The sequence below is a fragment of the Amphibalanus amphitrite genome, unplaced genomic scaffold, assembly GCF_019059575.1.
Source record: "Amphibalanus amphitrite isolate SeventyFive unplaced genomic scaffold, NRLGWU_Aamphi_draft 001281F_arrow, whole genome shotgun sequence".
Taxonomy (NCBI): Eukaryota; Metazoa; Arthropoda; class Thecostraca; order Balanomorpha; family Balanidae; genus Amphibalanus; species Amphibalanus amphitrite.
The window spans coordinates 184706-196646 of NW_024882774.1; the positions used below are offsets into that span (position 1 = coordinate 184706).

General features: G+C 47.8%; 1 long non-coding RNA gene across 1 annotated transcript; it reads right to left on the reverse strand.

The window, feature by feature from the left end:
• Positions 1-2963: 2963 nt before the first annotated feature.
• LOC122371822 lies at positions 2964-7087 on the reverse strand. Its single transcript, XR_006254787.1, has 3 exons — positions 6985-7087; positions 4089-4203; positions 2964-3576 (listed from the first exon to the last, which is right to left on the reverse strand). It is a non-coding gene; the product is annotated as an uncharacterized LOC122371822 (long non-coding RNA).
• Between the last annotated feature and the right edge of the window lie 4854 nt (positions 7088-11941).

The following is an 11941-nucleotide window of genomic DNA, read 5'->3' on the forward strand; positions in this document are numbered from 1 at the left end:
AGCACCCTGTCACTGATATGGTCCGCACACTCCACCCCGAGCGAGCGGGCGAGAGCCATGAGACTGCCAGAGAGATCGTTTGAGTCCACTCACCACCCCCTGTTTATCTGCGCTGCAGTCGCGGCCACGTAAACGTAAAACCGCAACGGGCCAATGTTACATAACCCCACCAGGCACAGCTAGTGAGTGGCTAAAGGCGGACCGCGGGGGGAGGGGGAGGGCGCAGGGCGGAGGGGCGCGGGCTTATTGCACCGATTCCAGCGTCGGCGGCGGCGCGGTCGACGGGCTCACTTGGCACGGCTCTCGTCTGAGTCTGACGCCACAGTCTGAGAATCTGGCGGAAGTGACTGCGGCCGGGCCGGTCGTCATTCATTCTCGCCGACTGGGGCGGCACCCACACCTTTGGAGGAGGCCCACTGCGCTCCGACCCCGCCCCGCCCCGCCCTGACCCGAGGGGGACAGTCTGCAGGTCACAGCCGCCATGTCACCGACAGCAAGTCCGATGGAGCCCGACGCCCAGTCGCAGTGAGTTTGGGGACACTGTCCAGCGCTGGCCGGTGGTCCCCATTGACCATCCCCAGCCGCTGGCTCAGTCGACTCGTTGAAAGATAGTCCTGGTATTTCGGACTGTCCCACACTGAAAACAAATCTACTCTTCTCTCGTGAGTAAACTCACGGAAGAGCGGTTATATGGACACCACCTATTTGACGGCCCCAGCGACCGGTTAATCAACTCACCACTTGCCGGTCAACTTTCCGATGAAACGTGCGTTTACTCATGCATATTTACCCACGCTCGATGAGTTAACTCATTGTGAAAACTCATGTATCGCTGGTTACTCATTTCCGTTGCTCTCATTCTGTGAGTTCATTTACTCATGGATGGACGGTTTTATCGACACCACCTATTTGACTGCGCCAGCGACCGGTCAATCTACTCACCTTACTCATTGTGAAAACTCATGTATCGCTGGTTACTCATTTTCGTTACTCTCATTCTGTGAGTTAATTTACTAATGGATGGGCGATTTTATGGACACCACCTATTTGACTGCGCCAGCGACCGGTCAATCTACTCACCTCTTACCAGTCAACCTACTCATCAGTCATAGGTAAGGTTGACCGGCAGGAGATGAGTAGATTTTCCGCTGTTAATATTACGGATAACGCGACTTATCAGATTTTCATTCCCATCTTGCGTGTTATTTCGTGTGCAAAATAGCATGCAAGACGAGGAAGAACATCCAACAAGACCATATACTATCCGTTATATTAACACCGAGCAATGACACCGAACACAGAAACGTGGTCGTTTTATAGGAACAATCAACAAGACATCGAATGTTCTGTAAAACGACAAGTGCGTGGATACCTATTGTCATGGCATGGGCGACATAAAATTGACAAAATAATAACCCTGCACTCATTTTGTACTGTTTAGAACGAATGACAAGTCAAGAGAACAGCAAAGTTAAATCTGTATTCCATGCACATACGAACAAGCAAGCTGCACTGAAAACTTTTTTACCATTTCCTGAAGGGTAAACCCGCCATAGCATGGTAGCTTGACACACAGACGTTTTTTACCACCTTCCAGATGGTAAATTTTACTCTTTCATGAAGAGTAAACTCGCCAGGGAGGGGTAACATGACACACAGACGTTTTTTACCATCTTCTGAATGGTAAACTCTTTTGATTTACTCTTGTCTAGAGTGTAACATTTTTTGGGTTACACTCTTTGAAAGGGTAAATCTTTAACGGAACCCTTTTTTAGGGAGTAACGCATCATCTACTCTGCGCTTTACCCTCCTACAGAGAGTATATTCTTATGGCCTACCCTTTGCCACATGGTAATGTTTATTCTTTCCTTTAGTGTAAACCCCCCAGAGGATGGTAACAGACCCACAGACGCTTCCTTCAGAAGCTTCACGAAGCTTCTGTTAACCGGAGCTCACCAACTAAAAAAAAAAATGTTTCAAGAGCAACAATGTAGGTATATTTGGCTTCCGTACAAACAATACGAGGGGCACACCAACCATGAACATTGTGAGACTCTTCACTTATTCATACAAATTTATAGAAAGCGTTCAGCAATGCACAAGCGGTAAATAAACACCACAATACAACTTGAATGCAAGTTGAATATGAATACAAGACATTCAGCGCCCTCATATTGGATTAGGCAGAGCGCACAATATTTGAAGTGAGCGACGGCGTTCCTGGGTGGTCGCCCGTCTGCGTGAGATAATGAGACTGGATCACTACAGTGCAAGGCTTTTTCAAAGTCACCAACAAAATGCATAAACTTGTAGCATCACAACAAAATTAATGTACGTACTCACAACACTAGGCCACGTGGCCGTGCACGGGGTCCTGTTAACCAGGTCAAATTAGCACCACTCAACGGCACGCAATGCTCTAGCACATCGGTACTTACAATAAAATGTCCACAGATGCTCTATAGGCGATGAACAACACACAAGCACAATCACCAACGGCCACGCCGCGCGGCACCGACACTGCTCACATCCGCTCTCGGAGACCAACGGCCGAAAACTGACAGATGCGCGCGGCCTTCAAACCGCAAACGGCCGATCTCGTTTCTGATTGGCTGATTGTTTCCATTTCAAATATCATCTTCACGAGGGTAAACAAGATCCACGCATGAAACGACTATCTGTACCCGAGTCACGATACCCAGGAGGAATGAGTTTTCGTGATGTTCTGGATCGCGAGAGTAATATTGATATTTACATGGTAATTATACTCTTCGCTGGCGAATAAGTTCATATTAACCACGTACCGTTACTATGCACATAATGGTAGCAGCGAGTTACCCTTTTAATATACTATTATCTTGCGGGTTTGATGAAAATGAACTCTCCAGGAGGTAGTAAAAAAGTTTTGAGTGTGGACAACCTATTATGGACGGTAACGCTCAATGATCATAGCTGGTTGCAAGGCCAGACCAGCTATAGGAACCCATCATAAGGAGCAGACGGACCTATTATACCAAGCAGCTTTCTATTTCACAGTCTTATGTGCGATTATGTTATTTCGTATTCTATAGAAAGGTCGTGCAACCAGCATGTGAAAGACGCAGTTTCAATAGTCATTTAATACGCAAACACAGTTTCAATGGTTTGGTTAACTGATACATTTCCGATTCCGCTCTGCCTGTGCTTTACATCAAAGTGCCTTGTATCTCATTCATTAGCGTCCAACGTTTCACGTCTCTTTACGGTTTAGGGACACCCTGCAGCAAAAGATAAACGAACTGCAACAAGCTAATTCAACTGCAACTAGTTACAATGACAAAAACTTGCGGAACAGAAAACAGAAACAAACAGAGAAAAGTACGAGGCACCAACAGAACTCTCCCGGTCAGTCTCTGTCCCGGCAGCTGGTCACTTAAGTCGACCGCCGAGGTTAGCTCTTTGAACTCGACAACCGTCTCATTCTCCACGTAGCGCATGCCAGCTCGAACTTGCGGCCATGGGTACTGGCCACTGGGGATGGCTGAAACACAGCTCCGTGCTCGCCAGCGCGGTGCAGCAGGTGGTCGACTGCATCGTCTGCAACAAGAACAAATGTTTCCGATACTATTAATGGTTATATCCCGAGCAAGTTGCCTCGGGTCGATTAACGCATATTTTACTCTCGAGTGATGTAACGGTTTTATCCCGAGCCGTCAGGTGAAAAAAAAAAAACACAGGAACTTTGAGAGCAGAAAACAGAATATACACACCCGGGGCTGGGGACAATTTTATTATGTCACCGAGTTTTTGCCGAAGTTCCGAGGGTCATTAGACCCGAGGTATTTCGATAAAATACGAGGTTATATCATTAAATTGCCAGCCCTAGGGCAAGTTCATTTCCAAACAAGCAACGCTCACCAATGTTCACAAAGTCCATAAATGCTGCTAAATAAATTAAATTTAGCAGAGGGCCGGACAACGTCCTTGACGACGGGCGGGGCAACATATTATTCAGACGGAGGCTGAGCGGGGCGAAGCCGTATGAACAAAAGTATTATAAGAGCAAAAGTATGAACGAAGTCAAATGAACATTCACTCTCTATACTCACCGATAACGAGCCAGCTCTCCTCAATGTCCATCGCCGGCGGCCCGCTCGCGCTGGTACCCTCGCCGGGGTCGGCGGTGGCGGCCGTGACCTCCGCATCGACAGAGTTGCTGGGACCCTGAATAACAAACCAATAGATGTTATTAAAAGATAAGCAAGTAATAGCCTTTGGCTCATTGTATAATAGACAAAAGAAATGGAAAAGAATATATGTGCGATATTTCGTGTTCGACACTTTTTCATGCACTGATGTTTAAAAAATATTTTTGTTGACAAGCAAACACACAAAACGAGCACAGTTGAATATCCCTCCTCTGATAACGAAACATTGGATTACATAATAATTTCAGAAATGTCGACAAAATCATTCAAAGTCCAACAAGTACAGAGTTATACGGGCATAAATGATACCTCATGCCCAGCATGCCCAGCATGTGGTGGGCATGCTGGGCATGAGGTATCATTTATGCCCGTATAACTCTGTACTTGTTGGACTTTGAATGATTTTGTCGACATTTCTGAAATTATTATGTAATCCAATGTTTCGTTATCAGAGGAGGGATATTCAACTGTGCTCGTTTTGTGTGTTTGCTTGTCAACAAAAATATTTTTTAAACATCAGTGCATGAAAAAGTGTCGAACACGAAATATCGCACATATATTCTTTTCCATTTCTTTTGTCTATTATACAATGAGCCAAAGGCTATTACTTGCTTATCTTTTAATAATAATGGGGCTCATTTTCAAAGAAACCCTCAACATCATTCAATAGATGTTATTAATGTACGCCACAACAATACACAGTTACGGTCAGCCAGTCTATTTTGAACAGAGTTTCCTGAGAGCAAACTAATGCACCGGTGCTGGGAGAAAATGTCATCTGATTTTGCAACTTCTATTGTTTAATTTTGCTGCAATACGTTCTACTGGTTTGTTTAAAAAGCGGGCATTAAAATTTAAAAACATGTTTGTCTACCTAGCATACAAAAATATGTGTCTGTCACGTTCAAAAGGCACTGCGAAACATTTAGATTGCTGGTTAGTTGAGTTGGATCTGGGCAAATTAAGTGAATTTGAGGCTCATTTTTTCAGGGCAAAGCAGTTTTCTTAGGTTATTGATAAAGGGCAGATATTTAGTTACCTTAACCCTATTAGTGGCAGGGGGGGTTGTTTTTATCCACCCCTCAGGTTTTTCGGGAATATCTCCGAAACCGCTGAAGCTACGATGCTGAAATTTTCTGACTTTTCCTAAAACTAAATTGGGCACATTCCCTGAAAATTTCAAGTTCATAACTTTACCAGGGGCGGCTCCAGAGCACTGGGAATTGGGGGGTCCTATTCGTGAAGCGAGTCATTTGGGCGAAGATCACGATGCTGCACCAGTTTTACGAACAGGGAATGAAAGGTATCATGTGATAACATATACAAAGTTATTGTGCATCCTCTTTTGACACGTTTTTGCTATAATAGGCGGATCCAGGCGTCCAAAAAGGGGGGTTATTTTTTACCTCCCAACATAGGTGCCCTGACACCGCCTATGCATGACCAATACAATTGTAGTCGTTCTCTCATAAGAAAATTGTAACATAACAAGACCATTGCCACCCTTTTTAGAAACAGTACCAACAAAAACCTTATTTACTATACTTTTTGTGTACCCCAATCTCAATTATCTGTATCCGCCTATGATTTTTGAAAATGCATATTTTTAGGATCCATGTGAATTCCTGGTTCATTCTCTATCGATCGGCAAAAGTTGCGTTAAGATTGGTTCAGAAACCTGGCCGTGATAAACAGTCTAAAATGTATCTGCAATTTGCCCGTTTTTACCTCCCTCTACCCCCCTATTGACATTTTTTAGAAATGTAGATCTCGTTGAGCGAAATCGAATGCCGTTTGAATTTTGAAAATCGGCCCGTTAGATCTCGAGATATCAAGGGGGGTCGTAAACAGCACCCCCCCCCCCTGCCACTAATAGGGGGTAGCCAGGAGCCTGCCACTAATAGGGTTAAGCCCGTGTACTAATTGTGAGGCAGTTTTTTGCATCTTTTTACGCTATCGTTTTTACGCTATCTTCGAAAAACCTTAGGGTGGGTCGCATCAACCCCCCCCCCTTGCCAGGGCGAGGGTTAACGTCCATGGGAAACTGCAGTGTGGCATGGACACTGGCCAGCCTGCGAGTTATGTGCACAAGGAATATTTGTGGTGAAATTTCATCTGAGAACAGCCCATAAGCAGTTTCAAAATCATTTCTCACCAGACACCAAGCACAGCATTCCAATTTCCAACCTACCCACCTTCGACCTAAATCAATTTTTTATAATAGCTGGGCACCTGTGAACTTGCATATTTTGCCATTTGTTTGCATTTATATTTTGGTATTCCTCTGATAGGCATGTCACAGGTAGCTTTTGGATGGTGCTGGTATTTTCTTTTTGTCTTTAGCGGTGATAAACCATCAAAATAGGTCAAAATTTTATTTTTTACCCTGAATTTTAAGGCTCTGAAAACCTGATGCATTTTCTAATTCAGCACATATAGATAATAGATGCACGCTTGACGCTGGACATGCACTGAAGCTTTTGGCATGAAATTTTGCCACTACAAGCATTACCCTGGCTATGTGCATATTAATAATATAAGCTATTCTGCCTGTGACCCTGGATCTGGTTGTACAGTGGTCTATAAATTCATTATATGCTCCTTGAAGGGCAGTCTGATACCTAAACTGCAGTATGACATGGACGCGGGGTCACGCATGTGGACTTCCTGGCCCCTTTACTGTATATCAATGTCCCAGGCCTGCATGTAGGTTAGCAAAGAGAGCTGTCGTTTAATTCTCCGGTATTTTCCACGCACAATACCCTTAATAACGCAAAATATCTGGTAATTTACTCACCTTAACTTGCAGCACGCGACTCCCCCTGCACACACGGATCCGGCCGGAACAAAAATGGCGGCGAGGCGGCCTATGATCCATCGGTAAAGAAACACGTCAAAAACGAGTTTGATAACCGGTCGGCTGTGAGTACGCTTTTTACGCACGATTTGTGATTTTATTTACTCATAACTCATTTCCAGAACTCGCTTTCCACAGATTTAGTGAATGCATGATTCGTGAGTACGATAATTACGCGCAATACATGAGTCAAGAAACTCGCATTTCCTGACAGACAACCATTATTTCATGCGTTTGGGGCCGCCTTACTCATAGATGGCAGGTCATTGATTTCTTTGTATGAGTTTTTGTAATGAGTAAACCAGAACTCAGGGCTTGGAATGCTTCATACACGAGTAAACCAGCGGTTGAAACTCATTAGCGGCTGGTAAAATGACTTTTACTCTCCATATACGAGTAGATTTGTTTTCAGTGCAGTCACTCGAGTGACGACCGACATAGCGGTGGCACCGTCCTTCGGGACGAAAATAGTCCACCGGGCCGGGCCCAGCTGGCAGCGAGAACGTCCTTCAGCCCGCCGACGCTGACCGTGACCCGGTGACCTGAGCGACGTGCATTGTGCACTGCAGTGCTCGTGCACGACCGGCGCCGGCGCATCCTGGCTCCGCGTGACCGTCCGGCCTTGCCACCGCTCGCTCGCCGGCGTGGCGTCCCGGCGACTGCGGTCCCGGTGGCATCCCGTCGGCGTCTCTAATCAAGCCCAATAAAAGCCGCAAACTGGATTTGCGGCTGATACCCGATCGTGGCTCATTTGCGAGCGTTGCGGCCAGGCACGCTCGCTGGCGGTCAGTAGTGAATGCTGCCCGGGGAGGGTAAGAGGGCTCTCACGGGGATTAGGAGGGCGCTGAACCGGTGAGGGGCCGCGCCGATATACACAGTCATCGGAGGCCGAACGGGGCGAGTCATCTCGGCAGCGACACGACTGAGGCGCCACGGGTGGCATCTGGTGGTGGCGCGATGACGTCATTAGTTTAGCGCTGTCGTTGGTGCAAAGGTGAGACTTTGAGGGAACGTGACCTCTTATAGACTCCCTGTATGCTCATTCCCTTGATGACGTACTAAGAAACTGGAAACATGAGCGTTCCGCTGTAGACATTAAAATAATTTGGATGAATTATTGAATAGGGCATGTTCTTCGCATTGTGGACAAGTGTTTTTGTCGATCTTGCAGCTCACTCTGCTTGCCTAAGCTTCGTCTATTTACGTTGCATCAAAATTAAGTTTCCGGCCACCAAATTTCGTTGAGGTCGTGTTATTTCACCCGGCGCCGGTTGAAGGCCGGTCAGGAATGTTCCGCTGATTAATGCTGACAACTCCAGAGGCCAGCGGACCTGGTCTGACTCAGCTGGCCCCCTGATGACGTCACGCCAATGGTGTCGTGACGTCACACTGGTCACTGCCAACGCCAACGGCGACTGGCGCCGGCGCCGGATGAGCGGCGGCCTGGGTGGGCGTGGACCTCCCCTCTGGCGGCCGCGCAAGGACGCGTCCACCCGGCGCCGCTGGTGACGAGGGGTTCGTCATCACGACTAGGTCATACCGGATAGAACGGTCTGATCTATCTGGCCGGATGCTGAAGAGTCAAGCATGTCTCTCGTATGATGCCTGGTAAGTGGTATGTATCAAGAGATAGATAGTCTTCTTCATCGTCGCCTGTCTCCGGTTAGAACCGTCAAACAAGTACGGTTCTACAACATACCCGCTGAAGAGTTAATTAACGATTAACGATGGTAGTGAGCGAGACAGTGAGCTAATTGTCAACTCACCTTCGGACTCTCACCTCGCCTCGAGAAATTTACAAGACTTCTGTTGTAAGCTGTCGTCTTCACCACATGAGCAAGCGTAAGACGAAGATCCTGCAGTCTCTGGGGAAGCGACAGACGGCTTCAGTCTCTTTCGCAGAGGCCCTGGCCCTGCTGTAGTCTCTGGGGAAGCGACAGACGCCTCCCTCGAGACGCGTCCTTGCAAACACCCAGAGGCCGCGCAAAGAGACCCACTCGGCTCTCTCAAGGCGGCCGTGCCATGTTGTTTCAATCATATCACAGCCTGCTTTGATGAGCGTCCGGTGGTCTCCCACTTCGAGCGCTCTCTGACGTCATCGGCGGCGATTGGGGAGCCGCCTGTCGGGCGTCAATGTTACTACGGTGTCATCGAGTGTCATCAAAGGTGTTGTTCGGTACTGTCGTCGAATGAAAAAGAGATGGCCGGGAAGAGCGGGCTACGAGGGAATACAAGAATCAGCAAACCTCGACCTCATGGCTTCCAGGATTTAAGTCCTCGAGGCCTTCAAACCTCTAAGATCCCGAGTTTAAAGTTTGGTTCGGGGTGACGACTCATACTCACGTGAATGACTGTCATTGTCGCTAAGCTATATGCGTCATCGCATTTTCTGTTGTTATGTCATTCGTGCCCCATATCACACATGTTTGGTGGTTGGAATCGTGGTACGGTATAGTGAGACAGCAGTGTTCCACCAAGTACTATCAACAATTCTATGAATGGGGGCGTATTTGACATGGGGCAGCATCAGGAAAGGAGACGGATGGCCGTTGGAAGGGTATAGGTACGGCAGTCGACATGGGATGGGAGAAGGTAGCTCAAGAGCCCTGGGTGGATGAATGGGATGAGATAACTAATGATGTAACTTATTGCCTTCTATAGCGTAAGTCGTAAAGGTTGACCGAAAATATGTCTCTTCAGTGTTCTTAGGTGTCATTTCATTTACCAGGAAGGGCTCGCAGGCTTGTGATTATGTCTCCGTGTCGAAATGATATCTCGCAAAGTTAGGTATATTAGAACCGCTCAGGAGCTGCTCATTGAATAGTGCTTAGATTTGAAACCGAACTCTGATTTCCATGATTTTGTAAGCCTGACAACAAAGCATCAAGCACTGCCAAATCTCGATTCTCAGATTGAAGTTCTCTAGAAAGTAGACGCTGCCGTCTCCGATGCTGCCGGCCACGCCACCCTCCTCTCAGCAGCGTGCAGCACCCTCTGACGGCCTCCGACCGGCCCGTCCTGCCCGGCCGTATCGTCCCGCGGCCAGCCGCGCCAGCAAGTCGCCGGCCCCCCAAGCAGCACGTGCACGAGTGCCAACCGGCCGTGCGCGCCATTCACCCGAACCCGGTGACGTCATCGTGCACGGGATGACGTCACAGCTAGTATGATGACGTCACACGAACCGCCCAGTGAGAGCGCACGCCCAAGGACGCTGCCGTGTGGCCGCCAACGTCAGCCGCTGCTAACTCCGGCGAGGGATGGCGAGGGGCACGCGTGGAGGCGGAGCAAAAGAGGGGTCTAAGAAAGGACGGGGGTCGGGAAGTGGGTCATCACTGACCGCATGAGAAGGGTTTCACAGATTGAGTCTCCGGGATAGGAGATAGGTACTGAGTTTCGATACGGGACTTGGCGGCATGCGAGGCCCTTTCGATTCTGATGCCAGGTCTGCAGAGTGCACGTCATGCTGCGTAACAGAAGACGCGGCCAAGGTTTGCAGAGAGACCAGTTAACTGATCTTTGAAGACCAATAATAACCTATTCACTAAAAACATTTAATAAAGAACATGTTGATGAGTAGGTAAGCGTAGGAAAACGTTTTGCAAGCTTTAAGCTGTTTTTTTTTTATCTGAACATAGCATAGGGGAGAGTGGGGTAAGATGCCCAGGGTGGGAAAGACGCCCCACCCCCTCTAGCGGGGAAACAAAGAATCGGACCCGGAAATTAATGTTCTTAGCGTAAAGCGGAAGCCTGCCTTGTTAACTGCACAAAAATTTGCGAAGCTCAGTTGGGCAACGGCTGGCTGGTGATTGCATGTTTTTTATTTGCTGCTTTCAAAAAATATTTTGGCGTCAAAACATTGTAAATATCAAAGAAGGTAGATAATTTTTGCGTCCATTGCTATAGTCGTGATACATTAACATGCGTGTACTGTGTCCCAAACAGTTTGTTTCAGGGTGTAGCTTTATGGCTAACAAATTGTGCTGATTTAATGTTACTTCGGTACCTTGGGGTAAGATGCCCCCTGTCCTGATGGGGAAAGACGCCCCCCTAAATCCGTAGGCTGTCCTTCAAGCAGCCCGTCAAATCATTTATTACATACTTGTGATGAGAGACAAAAGCCGATCTGGGACTATTGAGAGTCCGGTACGGTCGAGTGCTCCCCATGCCGGTCTCTCGGCCCACACAGCGACTTTTTGGGCGGCATCTGACTCTGAGAGCCCTCACGACGGCCTCTGTGGGCCCCATTATTGGTTCCAGGGCCCCTCACGACATCCTTTGAGGGCTCCCACGTTGGCTCCACGGGCCGCGCTGGCATCTGAGGTCCCCACGATGGGCTCGAGGGCCCTCAAGCATCATGAAGACCTATAAGGGCCCCACAGTGGTCTCCGAACGCCACCACGGAGGCTTGTTTGGCCACGCTGGACTATGATGGCCCTAACGATGACCTCTGAAGCCCCTTACGACTACTTTTGAGGGCCCTTACGATGACGTTTGGTGTCTACTGCAGGCTCGAAGGGACTACTGATTCGTTCAGGCGATTCACGTGCCTATTTATGTCACTTACAGTGCAGGGGGCATCTTACCCAACGCCAGGGGGTCTTTTCCACCCTGTGGGGTAAGATGCTCCCTTTCACTTCTTCAGGAAAATGCTTAATAGCAAAAAAAGTTTTCATATTTCAGGCACGAAAGTGCGATATTTTTGGAGAAAAATGATGTCGGCTTCCGTTGAAACTCCAAGTTTTGGCTTTCCGATCGTCTTTTTCGAATAATATATGACATAGTCAAACCCTGGGCATCTTTCCCCACTCTCCCCTAACTCAAAGATGAAAGGGGGGCACATCCTTGACTAAAAAATGGAATTTACAGCTATAGGCACCAATGGTTATGTTACATATCT